The sequence below is a fragment of the Mastomys coucha genome, unplaced genomic scaffold (genome assembly GCF_008632895.1).
Source record: "Mastomys coucha isolate ucsf_1 unplaced genomic scaffold, UCSF_Mcou_1 pScaffold9, whole genome shotgun sequence".
NCBI classification, from domain to species: Eukaryota; Metazoa; Chordata; class Mammalia; order Rodentia; family Muridae; genus Mastomys; species Mastomys coucha.
In genome coordinates, this window is record NW_022196915.1 from 20,492,407 (window position 1) to 20,504,095 (window position 11,689).

Here is an 11,689-nt window from a genome sequence, read left to right on the forward strand (position 1 = left end):
TATTATACTGCATTACTTAGGAAATACTAACTTTCCCCACCCCACCTCCATGGTCTTTACATGCTCAATGCAGACATACTTTTAAAAAATACTTTCCATTTGAGGATGGTTGAATCTGTGAATATGAACTCAGTGGATATACAGGACTGACTATGAAAATAAACTCATCGCCTTCAGAGTTTTATCGAGTTAGAGGCTCCCTAAGGGTCAGAAAGCCTAGCTGCCTCTCCACCTCTAAACAGACATATGCACACACTCCAAAAGATTCTCCATTAAGTGTTGCTGCTGAGTGTCCTAAGCCAATGTGCTTGTCCACCTGACACTTTTAGCAACAGAGAGCATCTGGCAGGCCCTGATAGTCAGTATTAGAGATACTGTGCTACAGTAACGTCCAGCTGCTGAGGCTCAGTACCTTCAAACCTTCTGGGCTGTATTCCTTGTTCAGGTTCTCATGTGCATAGCAAGGGGACTACAGACTCTGGTCCTCACTGTCCTCTTGAAGAATACAACCTGTTGGATTTGGAATGTTATGGGTTCCCTCTGCAGACTGTGGAACAGTGGGAGATATAGGATATATAGGTGGGAGGAGGTTTTACATATATATGGATATGTGGGATATATTAGAATTATAGATTCCTAATTCCTAATCATTAGAATGTCCTATCCTGGAAGAAACTTAAACCACCTCCACTCAGATTCCACTGGTTACATGGTCTCATTCCTGAGGGAGCCAGTCTGTCTGTCATGTGAAGAAGATGGCAACTGGCCAATTCTGTTGGCTAGCAAGGGACCTTTTGTGAGCCACATGCCACTAAGAAGATCCTTTTGGGAAGTTATTTTAGGTTCTGGGGGCTCAACTTGGCACTCTCTCTGACTGCCACCAAACAAGGGTGGTGTTGTGGGGTCACTGGGTCTCCAGCTTACCAAGACCCTACAGCAGGTGACTCACCCCCAATCTTTGCCTTTGCTGTTCAGCTGCGAGGTGACAACCTTTATTGTCCACAGAATTATTCTCCCCGAGGTCATGATTGCAAAGTTTTCATGGCCATAAGGAGGCTGGGCAGGGCCCACATCCAGAGAACTCTACACAGACCAGCACTCTCTGGATCGACTGCTAGTCTTCATGGACAAGCCATGCCCTAGAATCAGAGGTGATGAAGATTGACTTACTAAGTTTTATTTCACTCCTGTCATTATTAGGACAAGAGAGCCCAAGGAACTTCTGCCTTCTACATGAGTGCATTTCTGTGTCTGTTGCTTTGTTTCTCCCAGTGTCTCTCTTCTCCTCTCCTGTGTGGCTGCTTCTATCTCTCTTCATCTGACTCTGCCTCATGTTTCTCTCTTCCTTTCTTTTGCATTCGTTGGTCGCACTTCTATCCCATAACCATGAAACTTATGAATTTTCTTGTCACAGTTCTCTTTCAGATGTGAGTTACCAATCCCTACCCATTAAGGTGCTAGAATTAGCTCCTTCCTGGGCTTCAAGCTCAATGGAGAGGAAAGGGGTGGAAGTTTCTGTTTGCTTTGCTTTTTCTTGTTTGAATTGCTGTATAACAGTGCTCAATGGCTTTTAAAAACCACATGTTTAACATCTCAGTTTCCAAGAGTCAGGATTCTGGAAGGATTTTCATCCAAGACCAGAGTATCTCTAGATTGAAATAATGGTATGTCGGTTGAGTTCTAGGTTTACATTCACTAAGTAATTGTCAGAATTTAGCACATTTAGACTGTAGCAGGGGAGCTGTAAACCAGAGGCCATTATCATCTGCAAGAGTGCTCTCAGTCGTTGGCCACACAGACCCTTCCACAGGCAGGAGAGCCACTGCTACATCTTCACTGAGAGCTTACCCACTGAGGTCAGATGCACTCTGAATATCTCCACCTTTTACTAACTCAAAGTCAATGCATTAGAACTTAATATCTTCAAAACCTCCTCCCCCTTCATTTTTGGGGGGTTGAAGGGAGTGTAGCCCCAACCCAAAAGTGGCCCTGTGTCACACAGATATTATTCCACTCAAGGGATGTAGTAATTATAAGATGTGCACATCTGAGCCTAGAATTCCCAGACAACTGTACAATTCTATCCAGATCTAGAGTTCTTCTTTCCATCATCATCAGATTCAATGCCTGGCCCTCCAACTAGGGAACAGTCAGCTATCCTAGGCTACTGTTGCTGGGAGAGTTCCTTTTTCTTGTTTGGAGGTTCTTGGTCAGAGTGTGTTGGGCGGGGGTCAGGGTGGGCTTCAGCATTCCTCAAAGCAGGCAATTGGAGCAGGCAGAGCTTCCAGCTCCCAGGCTCTGCCCTACTGTCCTGTTTGGCTTTCAGATAGACAAAGGACAGATATCAGGGATCAGGGTTATTCCATACACAGAGGACCAACTACCCTCAAAGCTCAGAGGCAGCCATACTATTTCCCTCAACTATTGGAGTTAGAAGAGGATGTGGGTCTGGGAAATGACTGCTGATGTGTTGAAGCCTTGGCAGCTGATGTAGAGCATCAGGAAAGTACTCAACCCTCTTTGCAACCAGACCCCATGCCTTCTTTCCAGTGGGGCCATCCCTCACTACCCTGACAGTATCACTGCTGCCCAGATACCAGAAACCAGTGGCCAGAATTCACATTCTAATGTGATCCGAAAGCTTGCCTGGGAGCTGAGACTCAGCTCCATCAGTCAGGGGCTATGCTAAGGATGGAGTCAGGGAACTTAGACTCTATTCATTTCACTTATTGTTGATCTAGGCAAGTAACTGCACCTGGCCAGGCCTGGGATTGGATGCAGAATAAAGAAGAAGCCTACTGGGGAAGCTCGAGTTCTAGATCACCAGGTCCTGTATCCCCGGGGATCATTCTGTATATCTGTGTGATAGCAGCCTGCTTGGCATGGCTTGGGAGAAGCCGAGGCAGAGATCAAGTAGACTGAATATGTGATGATTCACCTTCTGTCTTTTCAAGCTTGCTGCACCCTTCACCCTCACAGTCATGGCAGCCTCTGCCCATCGGGGTGGTCAAACACAACCCTAGAAGAACAGGCTATGTGGCTGTCCCAGGCCAGCAGTCTTAGTCTCATCCCTGTTCTTGGTCTCCAGTGTCCACCTAGCGTCTATAACAAGAGGAGAACACATAAGTTCATGGGACCACCTTGGGGATGCCAGACTTGACTGCTAACACCTTCTTCGTTGCCAGAACACTGTGTGACTTTGGATAAGTCAAATTGTGTTCTGTGTTTTAGTTTCCCCACCTCTGAATTGAGAATTTAAGTGTGCTCTAAAACACTCTTATATAGCCTGAGGTCTGGGAGTGAGCCTCTTCAGATCTGGGTAAACTTACTATAATTTTAGATAAATTAATGTAACATTATCCAGTATCCAGACACTTAGCATTTCTCCTCAATTTACCTGCTATCTTGGAAATCTCTGTCTCTGTGGAAAAGCATATAGCTGTATAACTAGGTAGGCTGGACATTAGAAAATGTCCTCACTAAAGACAGCCTCCCACTAGAGCCTGCATTGCAGACTTTGGAATGCCCTGAGAAGACTATGCAGGACTTTTCCAGAACTGTGAGTAGATACAGTTTATTTGTGGTACAAAATAAGGAACCACAGATTTCACCCTGGGTGCTAGGCTCTGGCAGCTTCACTGGCTTTGGAACTGAAAGATAGCTACCTGTCTCTTCAGCCTCAAGTACTCCCTTTACAAAATGGAGTCAAAGAGAACAGTTTCTCAAAGGTAACGTCAAAGTGAAACAATCTATTTGCTGAACTGTGTCCCTGTAAATTTCAGATGGCAAAGGCTTAGTTCCCAGCGCCACCACATAGGGCCTTTAGTGTGGTGATTAAGCTAGGATGGGGCTGTATTGATGGGTGCTTGTCACATATGACTGATGTCTTTCTAAGAGGAGGAGGTCAGGACAGAGTCATATTACTGTGTGAACACTCACTAAAGACACCACCTACAAGCTTAGGAGACTTAGGAGACACTCAGTTTGTAGACACCTTGATCTGGGTCCTGTAGCCACCAGGGCCACAGGTTGGCTTGCACCAGGAGCTTGTACTCCATCCTTACTGTAGCAATCCATGCACAGCCACAGCCTTGAAACCTCAGGTCCAGCCTATGGCCTGCAGTGCCTGTGCCCAGCACAGGAGAACCACTGGGACGTGGGCTGTGAAGTTGACAATGTGCCACTATGAACTTGTTTTGATTGTAGGTGACACTGCTGAGAGGCTGCGAGTGCCGCCAACCTGTCTAACATGATTCCGCCTAGAAATGTTGACTCTAAATTACAAGGACTTAATTTTTCCAACCACAGCCAGGCAGTAAATGACTCTGTGAAATGACAGATGGAACGTTCGGTTAACATGTTTATCTTCTGGCTCCAAGGGCCTGGCCCCTGAATGATGCTCAGACTGGCCAACGCCAGGACATGGCAGATTCTGTCCACATATACTCCAACACACACACACACACACACACACACACACAGAGAGAGAGAGAGAGAGAGAGAGAGAGAGAGAGAGAGAGAGAGACAGACACACAGACAGACACACAGACACACAGACACACAGACAGACACACAGACAGACACCCCTCAGACTAAACTGAAGTCTGTGTTGCTACGGGGTCACTGTCACATGCATGGCTGGAAAGCTATAGAGAGCCTTGGACTCCATGCCTTTCTGTGAACCAGTTAGCTATCTGTCTCCCTCTCAGGACAGTCAAGTGGATTGTCTTGGTGGGGACAATGGCTGGGTTTTATTCCCAAGGTAATAAGTCGCATGAGCTTTAGCTTTTTCATTTACAGAATGGTATTTTAAAGCTTCTCCCCAGGCACTTAGAGAGACACAAGAAACAGGGTTGTAATTATAACAGCTGAGATCTATATAGCCTTTCTCCAGCTGAGCCCTGAACAATGGAGGATGCAGGGACCACATGGACTTCTTGAATTTCTCAGTACAGCTCTTCATCTCTATTGTACGTCTCTGGTAAGATTTACTATGCAGAGATGCTGCATGTGAGGACTCAGTGCTAGCTATCTGTCAAAGTCAGTTGTTGCCAAGCTTAGGGTCCCTGACCCCGGTAAATGTCCAGATGGCAGGCTTTAGCCATCCTGGAAAGGACACCAGATTATACCAACTGATTATCTCTGAGAAGGGACAGTAACACACCTCAATATTTTCGTAAGAGCCTGTTAATGTTCATCTAGTAGCCACATGCTCCATAGTTGGCTCTGCCTCTGCTGGCCAGGGTTTACCAGTTCTATGGAGTGTCACAGTCCAGATGCTTGAACTGATGAAGGAGTGAGTGATCGCTGTGGCAGCCAACTGAAGCTCATAGCCCTGGTCTCTGTTTAAGAAAAAAATCAACCCTGTGAGGCTCCTGGCCCTTCTCCCATCTCCTTGGAGCAAAAAAGAGACATATAATAGGCACAAGGCCATATCCCCCTGAGACATCTGATCCATAAAAAGGGCTTTCAGGACTTCATCCAAGGTCACCACTGTCTACAATGATCCTGCTAGGGACTACAGTGGTCACAAGGCCAGTACCTGATGTGAGGAGATGGAGCCCTGCCAATAACTTGGGACAGCAATGGTCACAGAGGCCCTCATGGCAAATGAGGCAATATCATTGCAATTCTTGGCAGGGAGGAACCCAAATATGTCCAGAACAAAATGTAGATTCAAACCCCAAGAGGAGTGAAGAGTAATTGTTCATAATGGTTAAGATTGTTAACTTGTCGGGATCTACACTCACCTAGAAGACAAATCTCTGGGCATATCCGTGACTGTGGTAGGAGGCAGCATCCTAGATGTGGAAGGCACCATTGCAAGGGGAGGGGGCCCCAGACTGAATGAAAAGAAGAAAGTGAGTAGACACCAACATTCATTTATCCCTGCTTCCTAGCTGTGCATGTGTGATGAGCCTCTTCACAGTCCTGCTATCCTGACTTCCTGCCCTGATGGACTTTGTCCTCAAACCTCAAACAATGCACTCAAATAAACCCTTCTTCTTAAAGTTGATTTTGCCATAGGAAAGAAAAGTGACTAATACAGAAAAATGGTACCAATAAGTGAGGCTATTGTAATAAAACTAATAATTGACCAGGGATTTTAGAGCTGCAAGAAATTGAAAAAATAAACTTTGTCCTCCCAAAATAATCTAGAACAGTCTGAGATTAATTGCTCATACTGATGGGAGTTTGGGAGATCATAATCCTGGAAGAAATATGGAAAATGAATGTCCAGTGCATGAAGTTCCAAAGGGGAACAAGGATTCTACAGGGAACTGGGTTTGAAGCCATTCAAGTTATACTTTGACAAAGAATGTGTCTTCCTTCTGCTCTTGCCATCTTGAGAAGTTAGCTGAAGTCAAATACAGACATAAGGTACTTATCTAATTGGAAGAAGAAGTTTCAAGACAGGAGAGTACTCAGCCTGTGCCATGACTGCTGCTCTCACCATAGTGAGAGAGAACAGAAAGATGTGGCTTCAAGATGCCGCTATGCTTGTTAAAGAGTAACACCATCAACAAGCAGCCTTCTCAGCACTGTGTCCACAGAAAAAGTGCCCGAAGAACAAGACTCCATCCATTGAAGATCCTGTCTTGTGGACATCTAAATTCATTTGAAAAGAAAGAAAATGACTGGAGAATGCCGCTGAAGGGGCTCCATGCTCAAAAACAATTTCCTAGGAAATTGGTTCTCCAGGGTCAGCCTTGGAATACACACAAAGGCTTCAGCAACTGTGGTCCAAGCTATATCTTGAGTAGACAGTAGAACTTGGCAGCATCAACCATGTAGTGTTGACATTAGAGGCATGAGTAAAGGGGTGGTTGGTGCTTGTGCCAAGGTTTCAGAAGTCTACTGAAGACCTGCAATGTGTGCCAGAGTTGGGTTTCCTGCAAAATGGCCCTGGAAAGTCACTGCTTGAAACTAGAAAGTGAAGCCTAGCTTACAATGGAGGTCCCAAGATAGTGGAGATGCCAGGACTATGGAATGTCCATTTGGGAAAGTTGTGTGGTGTATCGAGTAGAGTCAGCTCAAAGGAGAGGCCATGTGCACTCTGGGTAGCAGAGCTGGGCAGTGAGGCTAACCAAGTGCTTTGGAGATCAAATGATTCTATTATGAGCCCCAGATACTGGAAATGGTGATGGAGGATTTGTTGTTACCCATGCTGGGGTTTGGTCTTGCTTTAGTTTTATAATTATTTTAATTTTATGGATTTGTTTGATGTGTGCAGGTGTAACATGTACATGTGTACATACTCATGTGTGTCAGTACAAGCACAGATGTTGGTGGATAATCTTAGATATCAGTCCTTCCTTGCCTTCCATGTCATTCAGGACGAGCTCTCTGGGTCACTGTTATTCTAGCAAGTTAGCCTCTGAGCTTCAGGAAAGCCTCTAGTCTGCAATTCATATTTTGTCATAAGCATGCTGAAACTGTGGGTGTGCTTTACATGAGTCAAGGGATTGTGCACATGCATTGAGAATCTTATCCTCTGAGTCCCTGGCCAATATTTCCTCACCATGCTTTGATTACTCCCTTTCAGAATGAGAATATTTGCTTTGTGCCATTGCATGTTAGAACTATGTAATTGTGTGTGTGTGTGTGTGTGTGTGTGTGTGTGTGTGTGTGTTGTAAGTGTTGTTCATTAAAGGGGTTGCCTAAGTGTCAGAAGAGATTAGATCTTTACCAATCCTACATCTGATAGAAGGATAACATCCAATATATACAAAGAACTCAAGAAATTAGACTCCAGAGAATCAAATAACCCTATTAAAAATGGGATACAGGGCTAAACAAAGAATTTTCAACTAAGGAATATTGAATGGCCAAGAAGCACCTAAAAAATGTTCAACATCCTTAGTCATCAGGGAAATGCAAATCAAAACAACCCTGAGATTCTACCTTTTATCACTCCAAATGGCTAAAATAAAAAACTCAGGTGACAGCAGATGCTGGAGAGGTTGTGGAGAAAGAGGAACACTCCTCCATTGCTGGTGGGATTGCAAGCTGGTTCAACCACTCTGGAATCAGTTTGGTGGTTCCTTAGAAAATTGGACCTGAGGACCCAGCTATACCACTCCTGGGCACATACCCAGAAGATGCTCCAGTATGTAATAAGAATACATGCTCCACTATGTTCATAGCAGTCTTATTTATAATATCCAGGAGCTGAAAAGAACCCAGATGTCCTTCAACAGAGGAATGGATACAGAAAATGTGGTTGGTACATTTACACAATGGAGTACTACTCAGCTATTAACAATGATGAATTCATGAAATTCTTAAGCAAATAGATAGAACTGGAAAATATCATCCTGAGTGAGGTAATCCAATAGCAAAAGAACACACATTGTGTGCACTCACTGATAAGTGAATATTAGCCCAAAAGCTCCAAATAACCAAGATACAATTCACAGACCACATGAAGTTCGAGAAGAAGGAGGCCCAAAGTGTGGGTGCTTCGGTCCTTCTTAGAAAAAGAACAAAATACTCACATGAGCAAATATGGAGATAAAGTGTAGAGCAGAGACTACACTTACATTTTCAAACAGACTTGTAGATATTAAACATGATGGACTTTCAAAGTTGAACTGAGTGCATTTTTCATTATGAGTTGGCCATAAGACAATAGGAACAAGGGGAGAAAAACCATAGTTTAATATATGGTACATTTGGCTCATGGTACATGGTTAAGTTGAAAGAAGCAGTACAGCTTGTGAAAGTTGGTAGTGCAAACTTAAAAGTATCTCCTGCCATGGCCAGCACCACTCTAGGGTCCAACACTGATAGAGGTGTCACAGAAATGAAGAGACAGACCAACACAGAAAGCTGGGATTGGGAGTTGGTCTGGGCTCTTGAACAGAGACATCTTAAGACCTCTGGAAGTTCAGTTGAACAGAGAGACAGGATTATTAAACACAGCAAAATGAGGAGAAGTCACTACATACAGACATACAAGGAGGCAGTTGACACTATACAGTTGGATCAAGGAGACAGGTCTAGCTAATGTGGGCTAGGAGAAGTCTCTCTGGGAGAGAGATCTACAGCCCATACATATCTGGGCAGAGGAAAGGAAGGTAGACATTTTCTGTACACACTATAGACATCCACATGTGGACCAGGAGAGGGGGCTTTGCCATTTCCTTCTGGATTAGAAGGTTCAATTCCTTGATATGGCAGGGCCCATGTCAACAACACGGATTCTCCTAAGACATTACATACTAAGGACTTCCTCTGTTCCCCATAATCTAGAGTTACATAGGGGACAAGCCTAGAAGCAGATCCATCAGGAAGTTTTTAGGTTAGGTAGTTGAGATAGAAAGACCATCTTAAATGTTGGTAGCATCATTCCATGAGCTTCGTTGACATTGGGGCTTGTTGTCCAGGGTACACAGCTGATAAGCTTACCCAGTGCAGAGGGGATCTATGTCAGCCTAGATTTTAGACTGTTCTGATGGGTGGCAACAAGAACAAGTTTTACAAGTTGTTCTGACAAGTCTGATGAATGTTTTGCTGTGTTCCTATATGGTTTTTGACATCACTGGGGCTGCCTCACAAGACAGCAACTGTAGAACATCAAGGCTCCAGCACTTTTACTTCATGAAATATGGAAGAAACTGAAACTATGTTGTTCCTTTTGAGAGTCAAGGGGACATGAATCCCAGCTATTACAAAGCTTGTGGAATGGATGCTGTTGTGATACCCTCTTTGAAAACTACACCTTGCCATAGGGATGACCAGCAGAAAGAAATACTCGGTGAAGTTTTCTTCTCTTTCCATTTGCAGAATTTCTCCTCACACCCTTTCTTCCAAACCAGGTCTGTGCATAGGAAGGCTGACTGCACACATTGGCTCCTAAGACATGCTTAAGTACCACTCCTTTGCAAGCATGTGACTTTGTTAATTTTTAAATATGGCAGCCCAACTCCTATGTCAAGGAAACAATTTTCTATCTTTCCTACAGGGTGCTGATTTCCTGGATCTTGATCTAAGTGTAACAGCTAGAAGAACACTAGGTCCTATCCCCTGTCAACAAATTTCCTCTAGCCAAGAACACCCAGCTTCCACTTGGTTCACCTCTGGAGGAATCTGAGCAAGCTAAAAAGAGACCCTGTATTTCAACTCAGGATCTTCAGTGCATCCAACTAGAATGAACGTCACACATTTTAGAGAGGGAAGATGTTTCATTAAAAGCATGCACTATGAAGAGGGGAACTGAAAATGAGATTTCTTTTTATCCTGAACATCTCAGCTTAAGTAGAATGCTAGACATTAAATGTTTATGTATTAAACACTTTTTAAAAAGAAATTAGCATTTCCATTGGTCCTATCTCTTTAATTTGAGATGAAGCCAGGAGGCTGCATGTTGAGCTCAATTGAAAACAGGGTTTCACTGTCTTCAGTCTAAACAGAAGGGAAAAATTCATATAAGCACCCAAAAAAGCATTTGATTATTTTTTCTTTAAGTGCAAATAATATTTTTGGCCAGTAGGACATTAAGGACAGGCTTTTGCCTTTAGCAAATAAAACTCAGTTCAAGACTCAGGCCAGACTCACCACCAATTTAGACTCTTTTAAAATTCTTATGACTTGTTTGAGCCCTTCCAGACCATTGAAGCTGGTCTGGAACCTTTGGGTAACATCTGGAAGAAATGATGTTGACTAATGCCAAAAACAACGTTTAAATATCTATCGTCCAGCCGAAGCTCTGGGAGGGAGATGCTCTGGAGAAGGGGTGGAAATCTCAGACCCTTTTTATTGGCTTGGAGAACAGCCTGACCTCTCACGCATCCTGTGATGACTGATGTCATATGGCCGGGAGGTATGTTCCTCTAGCATTACTGTTCTCTGCCATCCCTGTCAGATATGAGCCTGTGGAGAGGAACAAGGATGCTCCACTTTCTGGTGTTTGAGCTTTTCTGTAGTGCTGTGAAAAGAAACCAGACCATTGCCTCTTTGAGGTTATCTGTTCTATTTAGATAGATTCCTGACCAGAGAAAGCATCTCTTTTTCAGAGATACTGTGCTAATCTGGTAGTCCTTAGCTTTTCTAGGACTTCTAAAAGGGAAATGCACCACTTAGTTCAGCTGATGAAACCCATAAGGAGAGAGCCAAGAGAAACCCGACATCTAGGACATGAAGCAGACTGAACATGAAGTGTGCCTGGTTTTAGCAGCCTTGTCCCTAGTAACTTTAGCTGTCTTCATTTTGTACCTGAGGGCCTTCCCAGACAGGTAACGTGCTGTTTCCTAAATTCCTGTTCCATTAGAAGTATTTGCTGGGCAACACTTTCTAATACTAACACAGAACACTGAATACGAAGAAAGAACCAGGCTAAGGTCTTCTCACTCCAGTGTCTTGTGTATGTCTTGACCCCTCCCCTTAATTACTATAGATTCTTATAAAAAACTCCATGAGGGTGAAACAGTAAGTGAGGCTCTGTCTTTGAATACATTTTCCTGTGTTGGTGGTTCTCTTTTAAGATGCCAGAGCAGTCCATAGAACAGCCTTAGATCCTGTGTGCTGTGCATATGATCTGTGTGGCCTGGAGAGAATCTGGGACCGTATCTCAAGACTGTGAGTTGAAGGATTATGAAAGGGTTTCTTTCCACAACATTTTGTTACTAAGGGTGGGTCTTAGAGTAAAACACAAGTGGGCTGGGAGTTCTCTTATACTTGCCTTTAG

The 11,689-nt window shown here is 43.9% G+C and overlaps 1 long non-coding RNA gene across 1 annotated transcript; it reads right to left on the reverse strand.

Annotated features, from left to right (window-relative positions):
• Positions 1-5,171: 5,171 nt before the first annotated feature.
• LOC116085383 lies at positions 5,172-5,845 on the reverse strand. The gene is made up of 2 exons (XR_004116525.1): positions 5,751-5,845; positions 5,172-5,342 (listed from the first exon to the last, which is right to left on the reverse strand). It is a non-coding gene; the product is annotated as an uncharacterized LOC116085383 (long non-coding RNA).
• Positions 5,846-11,689: the final 5,844 nt, after the last annotated feature.